Source organism: Triturus cristatus, chromosome 6, assembly GCF_964204655.1.
Source record: "Triturus cristatus chromosome 6, aTriCri1.1, whole genome shotgun sequence".
Lineage (NCBI taxonomy): Eukaryota > Metazoa > Chordata > Amphibia > Caudata > Salamandridae > Triturus > Triturus cristatus.
This window is the reverse complement of record NC_140589.1, coordinates 1,291,020,088-1,291,033,050: the sequence shown is the minus strand read 5'-3', so window position 1 is coordinate 1,291,033,050 and position 12,963 is coordinate 1,291,020,088.

Genomic DNA, 12,963 nt, shown 5'->3' with positions numbered 1-12,963 from the left:
CTGGAGTTTTTTTTTTTTTAGACTTGCACGGTTGAGAATAATCCACCAATAATTGTTTCATCTGCTCTATTCAGAGTGTATATTTGTATATACATACACACGATAAACAGGGTGACGGAATATCTGCACATTTTGGCAGATATACAGTCACCATCTTAAACTGTATACACTCCAAATAGGCTGGATGGGAAAGCCGCCAAATTTGCTGATTAGCTTCTGCATCTGCATAACTCTAAATAATCCATTGACTGATTTGTTGGTTGAAAATTGGTTCTTCCACAGGTGTCGACAGCCTTAGGAAACTCTGGCGGCTGGCATTGCTCGCGGGTGGGTGGGCAGGTGTGGGGGACACGTAAGAGGGTGGGGTGTTGCGATTGCAAGGGTACTGAGCAAAATAAAAAAAAAACAAATAATAACTTACCAGGCTCCCTCTTCTAAGCCAATTACAATGCTGCAATTTAGCGTTGTGATTGGTCTGAGCGCTGTGACACGGCTCTTATCCAGGGGCTGGAGTAGTGGGCATGTTCTCTATTAAGGCTGTAATGCAGCCTGCATGGAGAACAGGGGAAAGTGTGCATGACTGGTTTGGGCGGCCAAAGAGGATCGACAAACAGTCATTGCACACTTAGAAGTCGGCAAACCATTCCTCCACTTCCCTGCTCTGAGAGCAGAGCAGCCCTGCCTGCCCACAAAGCAGTACAAACATAAAATGATAACAACTGAAAGTTATTATCATTTTATGTTTTTGCTTCTTGCACTGCTTGAAAGCCTTGGGGCAATGCTCCTTCGCCATAACAGGGGAGCCGACACTGTTAGGAAACCAGTAGGCATGGCTGGACCTGTGTTGTGTTTAGGACAAATTATATGCTACCCTATAGAGCCTCCTAGTGTATTTCCAGGTTGCAAATGTAAGTTGGGACCTTCCACCACTCAGTAAGTGAAATGTATTTATATTTATTGATTCCCATGAACAAAAATGGTATATTGTCTCTTCAAAATGGCTATATGACACTATGTTGAGGTTCACAGTATTGACATACAATATCACACACACTACATTACCCACTACTACACTATTATAGTCAAGATGACTTTATAATTATTATTCTTAGATTCAGTTCTACTTTTCTGGACTTACTTTCTGATGTAGTGGTTAGCCTACATATCCTTCAAAATGTATTTGTTATATATATATATATACCTTGAATACTTCTGTCCTTTACAAATATTTTGATTTTTCTGTGAGGTGATCTGTCGGAATTTACTTGCTCATCAGACAGCTTCCTCCTCTGGATGGTGAGTCTTACAAAATGTGATGCAGTTTTTTATCCTCAGGATCAATGATCTTTGCTTCACCCATCTCTCTTAACTTAGCAGCCACTTGACGAGCTTAGTAGAGAACATTCGCCTTCTGATCAGCTAGTCATTCAGAGTGCTTGTCATTCGCTCATGTCTCATCCTTAACCGTGATTTCATGCTTTCTGTCTAAATTTCAGTCCTCGTCTCAAAGTAATTGCAAACCTGTAAACAAACATGTTAATTGGTACTTCAGCTCAACAAAGGAGACATCTCTCACGGATTAGGAATGCATATTGAAAGGTTAAGCACTGCTTCAGGGGCATAAAGCTGCAGTATCTCTTTTCCAGCTGCTGGTCTAATGTTGAATCTGTCGAATGCCGGAACGAGTCCATTGGTGAAGGAAGCTGCCGCAGGGACAAATGTCTGTGTGTTTTTAATTGGAATAAATTATTTGTGTTTAACATCGCCCTAAACTAAACTATTGAACAAAAATATATGGACGTGTTAGAATACATTTTAAGCACTTCTCCTCTGCATTGCTAGTTGTTTGTTATGTCTCTCACAAAAATTCAGATTGTATTAGATCCAGCAGTGGCTACCTGTATTTTGATAGTCCCTTGAATGTATCTGGGAGAACAAATAAAGGATATTCTAATCTACAACTGGACCCAATAAAAAACATGTTTAACCGGTTAGCTAGAAATGTCACCAAGGGTTTGTTATGCAGTACACTACATAGACAAACAGTGTAACAATACAGGGTTTCCCTGTGAGTAACGTAAGTAATCAGAAGTGTTCAGTGGTGAAAATCCAAGAATACTAAGGGGCTGATTTGGAAGCCCCTTGCGCCTCCTTGCGCTGCCATTGCGTTACGTTTTTTGACGCAACGGCGGCACAAACAATGCAACCAATTTAAAATGTGACCCATCTAGGGAGATGAGTCATGTTGTAAAGCTCTGCATCACATTATACCTGTGCCAGGTACAATGTAAGCAGGCTAGGCATTCCCACACAAAAAGCCATGTAGAACTTAACTGACGCAATGAAATTTAAATTTCACTGTGTCACTCTACACCTTCACTGCGTCAAAATCCCTATGCCTGCTCAGACCAGGTATAAGAAATGATGCAGGGCTTTTTGTATTGGACTTACCTGTAGCACATTGCTTTAGTTGTCTCACTTTCATGAGCAACTCCAGCAATGCGTCACTTTTGTGCCAACAGATGCGTCAGTATTTCTGACACATCTGTTAATCCTTGCAACATGGAGCACTGTATTGTAAATACAGTGCATGCATGGTGGCACTAGGACATTTGGTACTGGCGCAAGGACATTGACGCATCTATGCAGATGCGTCAGTTCCTTGTAAATGAGGCCCTGAGTTCCATATAAGTTTCTAATAATCAGGATATATGTATGCGTTTTAACTTTTATTATTAAACCACCAAACCTTATTCAACAGAAGCAGGTAGACTTTATACATATTTTTTAAACATCTATCTATAAAAAAGAAATTCTGTGAAGTTCTTTTTTTCATGAAAGCTAAGATCTTATTACCATTCCTAAATATGTCAATTTAACCTTTGTTTTTTTCATTGGATTTCTGATATTTTTTTATCATATTCAAATTTGAGCATACACCCAACCCCCCAGGTACCAGACAGCAAATGGCCACACTGTGCACCGCCAACATCCTTGTGGTCCTCAAACCAGGCCTATGACAAGGCCCTACAACCAACCCCATCATGGGCAGTCAATTCCCCACTGCAAATGGTCTTGCCACAACAGTGTAAGCCCATCCAGGAGGTTAACTGCAGTGCCTGGCCTCTTGTCAGTCCCTGTCCCCTAAACCCTGAGTGCACAGACCACATTCACTCTATGGTACCATGATACCATTCAATGCTTCCTCTAGGAAGCTTGCACAGTGCTGGGGTACCATGGAGTGGAAGCTTGTGCAGCAGTTTACATGGGATTACCATGGCACTTCAAGAAAGGGCCTCTCTGAGCACCTGGAGGAGAACTCAGCATTAAATAAACATTTATTTTTATATTAACCTCTGGGTCATCCCTCTGGGTCCTTCCCACATGTACCTGGGGTTCAGGGTGTCCTTAAGCTGACCATTTATGCCCGTTTTACACTACACAACAGATTTTGAACTCCCATAAATTTATAACCCAACAGTGTATGGTTAATAACTCAATGATCACTAAGGGGTCTATTAGGATGGCAGGCAGATCTCCACTGTCGGGCCGGCAGTGGAGATCCGCCCGCAATATGTCCCTGGTTCACCCCCCACCATATTAGTATGGCAGGGGCGCCGCGGCGGACGGGAAGACTGTCCACCGCTTTTCCGCCAGTCGAAATATCGACCTGGTGGAAAAGGGACACAATGTGTTGGCGGTGTCTGCAAGACACCACCATCCATATTATTATGGGGCATTTCTCATGCCTTTCCATGAGGGAGACTGCGCCATGGAAAGGCATGAGGTAAATGCTACAGAGCCCCAGGGGGGTGAGGGGCTGCACTTGGGGGGTACCTATGGTACCCCTCAGTATTGGCATGGACAAGGTGGCAGGCACCGCGCGGTAACTGTCACATTGTGCATGCCAATGCACCACATCCCTTTACAACATTGTGGGGGCAGTGCTGTGAGCACCTCCCGCCACAATGCTGTGAATGCGGGATGCCATCGTCACGGTGGCGGTGGCATCCTAACTGATGGTGCAGGACCACCACAACACTGGCGGCCGGTCACAGCACCGCTATAGACCCCTTAGTGTGAATGAGGATACAAATAGACACTGATGATAGACTTCAAACAATTGCGATCATTACGTTTTGCTGGTCAACACATTTTGTTTGTTTTCTGAGCTAGTAAACTTAATAAAATTGTAAATTCAACGCTATCATGGAGTGTGTCTGTACGTATTTGGTAGGAAACCTTTGTCGATATACTTCATGTGTGCTCCCCCCGACATCAAAAGTTGCAACAGTTGGAGTGAAGTAAGGCTGAGTGCTTTGTATCTTGGAATGCTGACAAAGCAATTATTTAAAAAACAGCAACCAACCTGCATCAGATGGAAAATTTGAAAGCTGAAGGTTGAGACATCGGAAAAACATGACTAAGGGGGTGGATCCCGTACGGCCAAATCCCAGGAGGGATGCAGTTTCATGCTGTCAGTTGTCTTGTGTTAATGAGTAACCCCTGACTTTTATTTGAAGATTGATCTAGATCAAAACAAGAGAGTGAAATGGAAATAATTCAAAGATTTATATTACAGTTTTGAAGGGAAGTGAGAGAGTAAGTTTCCAATGGATATACTTACATCCTGTATTTACAGGGATTACATGCAAAATGGAGGAACAGAAGGCAAAGCACTGAGCAGATGCAGCAATATTTTTAAAAAGTATGACTGCAGGACTAATATAGAAATAGCAGTACTAATCAGACAGGAATACATTTAAGTGCAAAAGAGTCCACACAAAGACATTTCTCAAATTACAAAAAAAAATGAAGAAAAAGAGGTGAACAATATAGTGGGAAGTCAGTTTTTTTAAAACATATTTATCTGTGAAAGGTATACTATATGGCTTGAGGATCACACTTATATTAAGTCATCAAGATATATCTCTGATTTATTGGGGAATAGGAGGAATATCGCCTTAAAACATCTTTGGAATTAACTGAAATCCCAACATTGCAAAAACTGAAAATAAAACACTATTGAAAGACTTAAGTAATTGGGGAAAAAAATAAAATAGGAAAAGGTATTGTTAAACATGAAGGAGAATTTATAATGGAGGAATAAAATGCATTTCAAAGTGATAAGGACAAACAGGAGGAAAGAAAAATAATGTTTGCAAGAATATTTACAAATTTTACGTACTTAGAAATAACATTGGATCAAGTTACTGTAGGGTCTCTAAAGACCTCAGAAAAATGTTCAAGTGCAGGAAGGGGTTATCTATAATTGTAAGAGAGGGGAGACCAAACCTACTTTTCTTTTAGATGAAATAAGGTTACTACATCAAGATCAAAAGAGGAGAAGCAGAGGGACACAGGGAAACAAAACAAGCGGAAGAGGAAAATGAGAAAGGGGACAACAAGCTGAAAATCAAGCGGACTACAAAAGCGAAACACAAGCCAATAAGAAAGTGCCGAAATTTTTCATAAGATCGAATTAACAGTAAATTTAGCACAATACATTCAGAGGTAAATAGAAACAAGGGTTTTTGAGAAAAGCATTTGAACTTCTGTCCCATTATGCATTTTGACTATTCAGAAACCCTATTTAATCTGCATAATTATAGTATGTTATATATATTTGTATAGTGAACAACTTACCCTGAAGATATCCTGGCTCCGAAGCGGGAGCTGTATGGGCTGAGCTAGGTTCAGGGCTAGGTTAAGAGCCAGGTATTTGGTTTCTTGCAGAATTCAATAACTGAAGAGGCAGCTCTGATATGCAGGGACAGTTCGTTCCATGCTCTAGGAGCAAGGTAGGAGAAGGCACTGTCACATGGCGAGGTTAGGCCAGGGAAGAAACACTGCCATTTTACATGTACAGGTTTCTTAAGTTGCCTTCTTTTCCACACAATGGACCTGATTCACAAAGGTAGACTGAGACGAAAATCTAACGTTGCCACTTTCGATATTCGCAAAGGAAATTTACAAGTAGTAAAGTTAGACTTTTGTCTCAGGTAAATGTAAGTTTTGGTCTTAAATTTATCTGAGACCAAAACTGAGACAAAAGTCTAACTTTACTGCTCAAAAACGCCCTTTGCGAATACCGAAAGTCAAAAGGTTAGACTTGTGTCTCAGTTTACCTTTGTAAATTGGGCCCAGTGACATTTGACACACATTTGCTTGTGGGACAGTGCACAATTAGTTTTTCTGAAACCACATTGCTTACAATTCCACTTTGCAAGCGCACTATCATGACACCTTGAACATTCAGCACAAGGCTTAGGTACAGTATTTGCAAAAGTTGTTGTTCATTGTTCGTCCATGGCTATCACAAAGACAATAAACAATGTCGGCCCGGCTGAGGCCTCAACACGAAAGCACGGATGATGTTGTTATAAATACACACACATTTCCATGCTCAAAGTAGAGGACCACTCTGCTGTCATTGCGCGTCTCAATCCAGCTGATTAATGTTTACAATCTATGAGAAGAGATGTCCAGCTTGTGACCAAGACGAGGACCTACATACCGTGCCTTCAGGTAATGGGGAATTAGATCATCCTTTAGGGGATTCTTGGCAGAACACCCACCATAGGCAACTAGGTTAGGGAGCGCATAGTAGAAATACACTATACCCAGTACTTATATGCAAGCATGTATACACTGTTTTAGCATGATGGTGGAATTGTTTATCCTTTTCACTGTTCTTTTATTGCTAATCATGCTTGTCTGCTTCTGTCTATTAATCATTGCAGCACATATATTTTATACAGGAATCACAATGGTTCAATACATATTGAAAACACCCCTTTGTGTATATCTTGTGTACATTTCTGAGTGAGCATGAGTAACTGAGCAATAACGTTCTAGATCTCTTACCACAATTCCTTGGGGAGTCATTGTTGTCATGTTCTGAGGTTGCCCAAACCATTTGTTACCTTGCCTGGTTTAGGGGTACTTATACTGGTGTGGAAACTAGCAGAAATCACTGTTAGCATAAGCTGAAGACATTTTGGTTGTGGCAGCCATTTTAGTTAGCCATGTGTTAGCCATGTGCTTCTTCTGTCTTCACTGTTGCCTGCCGTTGTATTTCACTTGAGTCATTAACTATAGTTAACTCCTTCAGTACTGAGCCAGAGCCTTGCACATGCTCAGAAAGGCCTGTAGCTGCCAGAATGCACCTGTCTTAGTTTGTAAATGTCAGGTTGTTTTAACTGATGCAAACAGAAATGTCTCCCCTCCCACTTTGCTGACCAAGACATATTTGTATGCCCATGTTAGTCAATAACTATTCTTGTATGTGCCAGTACCTCCCCTTAGTCTCTTGCTGACAATGCAACTAATGCATATAAAAGACCCCTGGTTTCTGCACTCCTTGGACTACCTCCTACAGTGGCCTGAGGGTACTGTATTGACGTAGTCTCACTCATGTGACAAAAATAAACTTTTTATTTAATATTCCAGCTTCAATGCCAACTTCTTCTTTGGTGGTTTTAAAGGCCCGTATACAGATAGGGTGAACCCTGTACCGGTGAGCCCCTAAAAAGGATCATTTCCACAAATTGGCGACCAACTCGCGGGGCTCATCGGAGACGCGGCTATCCAAGAGAGTGGTCTTGACAGAAGACCGGAATCTACTGAGGAGGTACCCTGCACGAGGAGACCCTTTGTCTTTGCAGACCAACGTGTTTTCCAGTTTTCCCGATCTGACCCTTCAGGTATTGGCCAGTCCGACTGAGATCTCCCTTGTTGTAAATTATTTCAGTGACAATTAGGTCAACCCAGAGCTTGGCAGGTTTAGGTTGGAGACTTTGGTAAGGTCGCTAAAGCGACATTCTTGTTTTGGACTTGCTGGGCCAAGATTTTGTTTTGGTTTAGATCTTTCTATTTCAATAAACAGGGGCAGATAATGAGAAGATTTTTCTGTCTCTACTTTTGGTATATTCGGATCAGTACTATATTTGGGGATAGTACTATTTAACTGATAATATTTTATTTATTATAATATTTTTGGCATGCCTGCTATTAGCACACTTCGTAGGATGTGTTGCTGTCTTGGTGGTACCACAATGGATTTAGAAAAAAATCAGCTGGCTACCCCAGAGGGGACACCCAATAGGCATATGTATGTTAAATACGGTATTTCTTCCATAATGTATAGTACACTGTGGAACAAATATATATAAAAAAAGGATCCTGATCTACGCACTTAGTCTTGTTTTGGGTGGGTCTGTGGACCCCTGTAATAGGCATGCCTTCTGGAATAAGTATGATTTGGAAAAGACAAAGACTGTTTGCGAACACTCTGCCAGACCAACTGGTAAAGCGGCATATTTTGGAAAAGGTCTGGGGCTAGAGCCTGTCTTCTTGAACATGGAACAGTCTTTGGACTGTTTACTTGTCTTGGTGCAGTCTCTAAACTGCTTTTGAGAGCTCTTTTGTTTGTAAATATGATTTACAATAGGTTTGGTTTGAGTACAGTCTGTAGGCTGCCTCTTGTTTTTGTCTTAAGTGTCGATTTGTGGGTTGATTGTGTGTTTGAGTGTCTATGTGGTTTGTGGACTGACACCGGTGGTGATGCTTGTGAAGTACTTGTTTGAGTGAGTAGCGACTGTGCTCGTCCTGTAAGGGTGGTTTGCCTTTGCAAACTGTGTTGTGTGTTATGAGTGTGTGGCCCTCTTCTTGAATATACTTATATCAACTGTAGGTTGCACCACCTTACAAAATAGTCCATAGAGAAGTAAATATACGAATGTCCGTCCAGTGTTGAGAAAAATCAAATATTCTTTATTCTTCTTTACAATGTTGACAATTGTACAGCAAACAGCTAACACGTTTCGTTCTATGCCAAGAACTTCATCAGGGCAAGTTGATTAGATGTCTCCAATTTTTAACCAAAATATGCATACGTGGTCATCTAGTGTACTCCACTGGTCATTCACCATGGCCTACTGCTTTTTAAAAACAAATAACTGCAGGCAAAGACTAATTAAGTCTAGTTATGCCCATTGAGTGAACTACATCCGGACCAAGTCAGACTTGGAAAATAAGATATATAGATGGCTGATGTGCCAGAAATGTCCGTTCCCACGCTGCACAGCCGACATGTTATTTGATATACTTCTTGAATATGTCTGGAATGAGCTCAATTTGGTTTGCTGTCGTCATTGTGTTCTGCAGATGCCATTGGAAGAATTACACTTTACATTTTAAAGAACGAATTATATAAAATATGCTAACAGCTACACGTTACTTTAGAGAGTAAAACCAGTAACAAAGTATAGATGTGTGAAGGTTCACTTATTATATTGCCACAAAGGTAACAATTAGCATTAAAACTCAATAGGAAAAAGTAGGCCTCACAGAAACAAAAATGAATTTGTGTGTTTTACACAACTAGGACTCAATAATGAATGAATGAATGAATGAAGGAACATTTGTAAAGTGCGTTGTTACCCAGGGGCATCCTAGCGCTAAGACGCCAAGTAAGCTACGAGGAACTTAAGATGGTCAGGTTCAGAGCGTATGTAGAGGGGAATACTGTTCCAGAGTCTAGCAGAATTATATGAGAACAGTCGGCCTCCACTAAGTGCACGTTTGATCTTGGGAACACAGATTAAACCTTTTTTCCCCGACCTAAGGGCTCTGCCGGGTAAATAAGGTTGACTCCAGGTACGAATCAATGGCGGGCCCTTTCCTGACAGTGACTTATGGGTGATAGGAAGGGCTTTAAATTGCACTCTTTCCTGGACGGGGATCCAATGTAAAGTGGCGAGGGCCGGCCTAGCAGAAGAACGTTTGGGAATGTTCAGCAGCATACGTGCCACACAATTCTGTACTATTTGTAATCTTTTAATGGTAGCCTGGGGGGCTCCCAGGTATAGAGCATTGATGTAATCAAACCGCAAAAGCGCGAGGGCCTGCACACCAGTAGTCATCTTGCCGCAAACGGGAGCATGGGAAATATCTTTCTAAACCTTCTTAGTAATCCATAACAGCTTGCTGCCACTATACGAGATTGCTCTCTAAAATCTAGACTCCAATCGATCCAAACTCCTAGACTCTTTACACGTTTTTTGGGGCAGGGGGGGACCTAGGCAATTAGGCCACAGGTGATCAATATTTGGGGGGGCAGATTTCCCAAAGAGCAAGAGTTCCATCTTGGATCCATTTAGCTTCAAAAAAGGGCTGCTCATCCAACTAAAAACGTTCTGGATGCAGGTGGCCAGATCAGGGTCTAGTTGGTTGGATTGCTTCAAAGAGACAATTAATTGAGTATCGTCGGCATAAGAAACAACGTGTACCCCAAATGGGAGTACTGTTTCAACCAACGAACTCATGTAAACGTTGAACATCGTGGGGCTCAGGGAAGATCCCTGAGGAACCCCACAAGTCAACGGAATGAGCTTCAAAGAACATCCTCCTTCGAAAAACGTATAGACCCTGTTTTGGAGAAAAGACTGTAGCCACTTTAGTGCCAGCCCAGTCACTCCGGCATCCCTCAGTCTTTGTATCATGCGTTGATGATTAACGGTGTTGAAGGCCGCGCTGAGGTCCAACAGGATAAGAGCAGTGCAGCCTCCATTGTCAAGGGTCTTCCTAATTTCTTCTACTGCAGCCAAAATGTCTGTTTCTTTGTCTTGTTGGGGTCTGAAGCCCGTCTGCTTAAGATGCAGACGATTGTTATCTTCCAAAAAAGCCGATAAAATCGAATAGATATATTTTTCTGTTAATTTACTGACTCCTGGCAGCAAAGAAATTGGACAATAGATTCCCCAATTGTCCGGATCAAGGTTCGATTTTTTTTAAAGCGCTTTCACTCTAGCATGTTTCCATTGCGGTGGCACAATCCCAGTTTTAAGTGATGTATTTATACAGTCAAGTATGACTGGTGACACCACTTCCAAAATTTTATGGAGAACTGTGGGGGGGGCAGCATCTAGTGGAGAACCCAATTTGAGTTCTTTAAGCAATCTTTGCAGAGTCTTGAGATCAAGAGGATGGTATTCCTCCAACAAGATAGTAGTGGAAGGATTAAAATTCAATCACTTGATGCAAACATTTGTGAGATAGCAACAGGAGGGAAAGAATTGTAAATGATTTGTATCTTTTCTGCAAAGAAATCGGCGATTAGATCGCGGCGCGATTGCACATTGCCGGTGCCACTAAGGGTGGGGAGGTGTGAGAAGAGTATTAGCAATTTTAAATATCTCACGTGAGGAATTTGCAGATAGAATATTTCCTTGATAATAAAGGGCTTGGGTATTTTTAATTTCATTTTTATAGATTTTAATGGCTTCTCGGTACTTAATTCTACTAGCGACAGAAAAGTCCTTCCTCCAAGTTCTCTTGTGTTTTTTACATGTCTGTTTAAGCTGGCATAATTTGTAAGAATAACAAGGGTTTTTTTTTGCTCCCACCTTTTCTGATATTTCTTTTTTAGGGAGAACTGAATTAAGTGCAAGATCGATCCAATTATTAAAATTATCATTGGCAACAATAGGGTTGGGATGAGAGGGAGGGACGGTAACCTTCAGATTGCGGATAAAGGTGTCTAAGGGGAGTTTCGACCATTTACGACCAATTTTTGTAGCTCTGCAAGTTCGTATATTATCGTCAGGTAGAGTCCAGTTAAAAGGAAGTAGAAAATGGTCTGACCATGGAATAGGAACAGCATCCTCTACCAAGATATGGTTTATGTTGGAAAAATGGGGTCCAACCGATGGCCTTTTGTATGAGTTGGACTGTTCACTTTTAATATAAATTGAAACATTGCCAGTTCATCGACCAATTCTTTTGTGGAGACTGATGAGTCATCATCAAAATGCAGGTTAAAGTCACCCAGAATTGTGAAGTTAGGGGAGGCACTGGCTAGATTTGCTGCCACCTCAGGTAAGCCCTTCTTAAAGAGCCCAGGGGCCCTGGAGGGCGATAGACCAAGATCCCCGAGAAGGTGTACGTGGGAGCTAAATCAATCACAAAGGACAGACTTTCACAATCAGGGACAGGGTTTGCATTTGTTCTGCGAACAAAGTTGTCTTTATGGATTATGGCCAGGCCGCCTCCGCGCCCTGTATTGCGGTCAAACCTTTGAATAGCTTAATTTGGGGGAAGGGATTGAACAACATCAAAATCAGTGTCATTACTTAGCCACGTTTCAGTTAAAAATGAAACGTCAGGATTCCTTTCTTCGAGGAGTATAAAGATTTCAGAAGAATGTTTAGGAAGCGAGCGGTAGTTAAATAGCAGCATCATGCTCTTTCTTTCATTAGGAATGTCTAATAAAGTAAGGGTGGAGTTTTGAAAACAAAATTTACAGTTAGTACATTGTGAGCTAATATCTGGCAGCATAACATGGGCACACTTACTAGCTTCCTCTTTCCTCAGGGCATACAGTTGTGTGGCATAAAAGTGGTTTTACCCCTCTCAGAACCGGCATAGGTTCCCGACCCTGGCCCTGTCTGGGTACAGACGGGCTTGCCTGAGGCGTGCCTGAGGCGCGCCATCGGCGTGCAAGATGCGCAAGTCAGCTGCGCGCATCCGCTGCATGGTTGCGTCATGGGCCAATTTATCGAGGCGGGAATGACGTGAGTTAGCATCAAGAACTAGACTGCTAACTTGTGCCCCAAAGTCTTCCCCCCGAGCTTTAACACAGCTCTGTAAGTGCTGATAATTAACAGATTTAAAAAACACAGTTTTTCCAAACACCCAGTCTCATTTGTTAAAAAATGAGCAAACAACAAACAAGGCTGAGTGAGAAGAATTAATCACTCGTAGGAGTTACATACAGGCGCCAAAGCGCGGTCGCATTATGGGCCAATTTATCGAGGCCGGAATGACGTGAGTTAACGTCCAGAACAAGACTGCTAACTTGCGCCCCAAAGTCTTCCCCCCAAGCTTTAACACAGCTCTGTAAGTGCAGAAAATCAGCAGATTTAAAAAACACAGTTTTTCCAAACACACAATCACATTTGT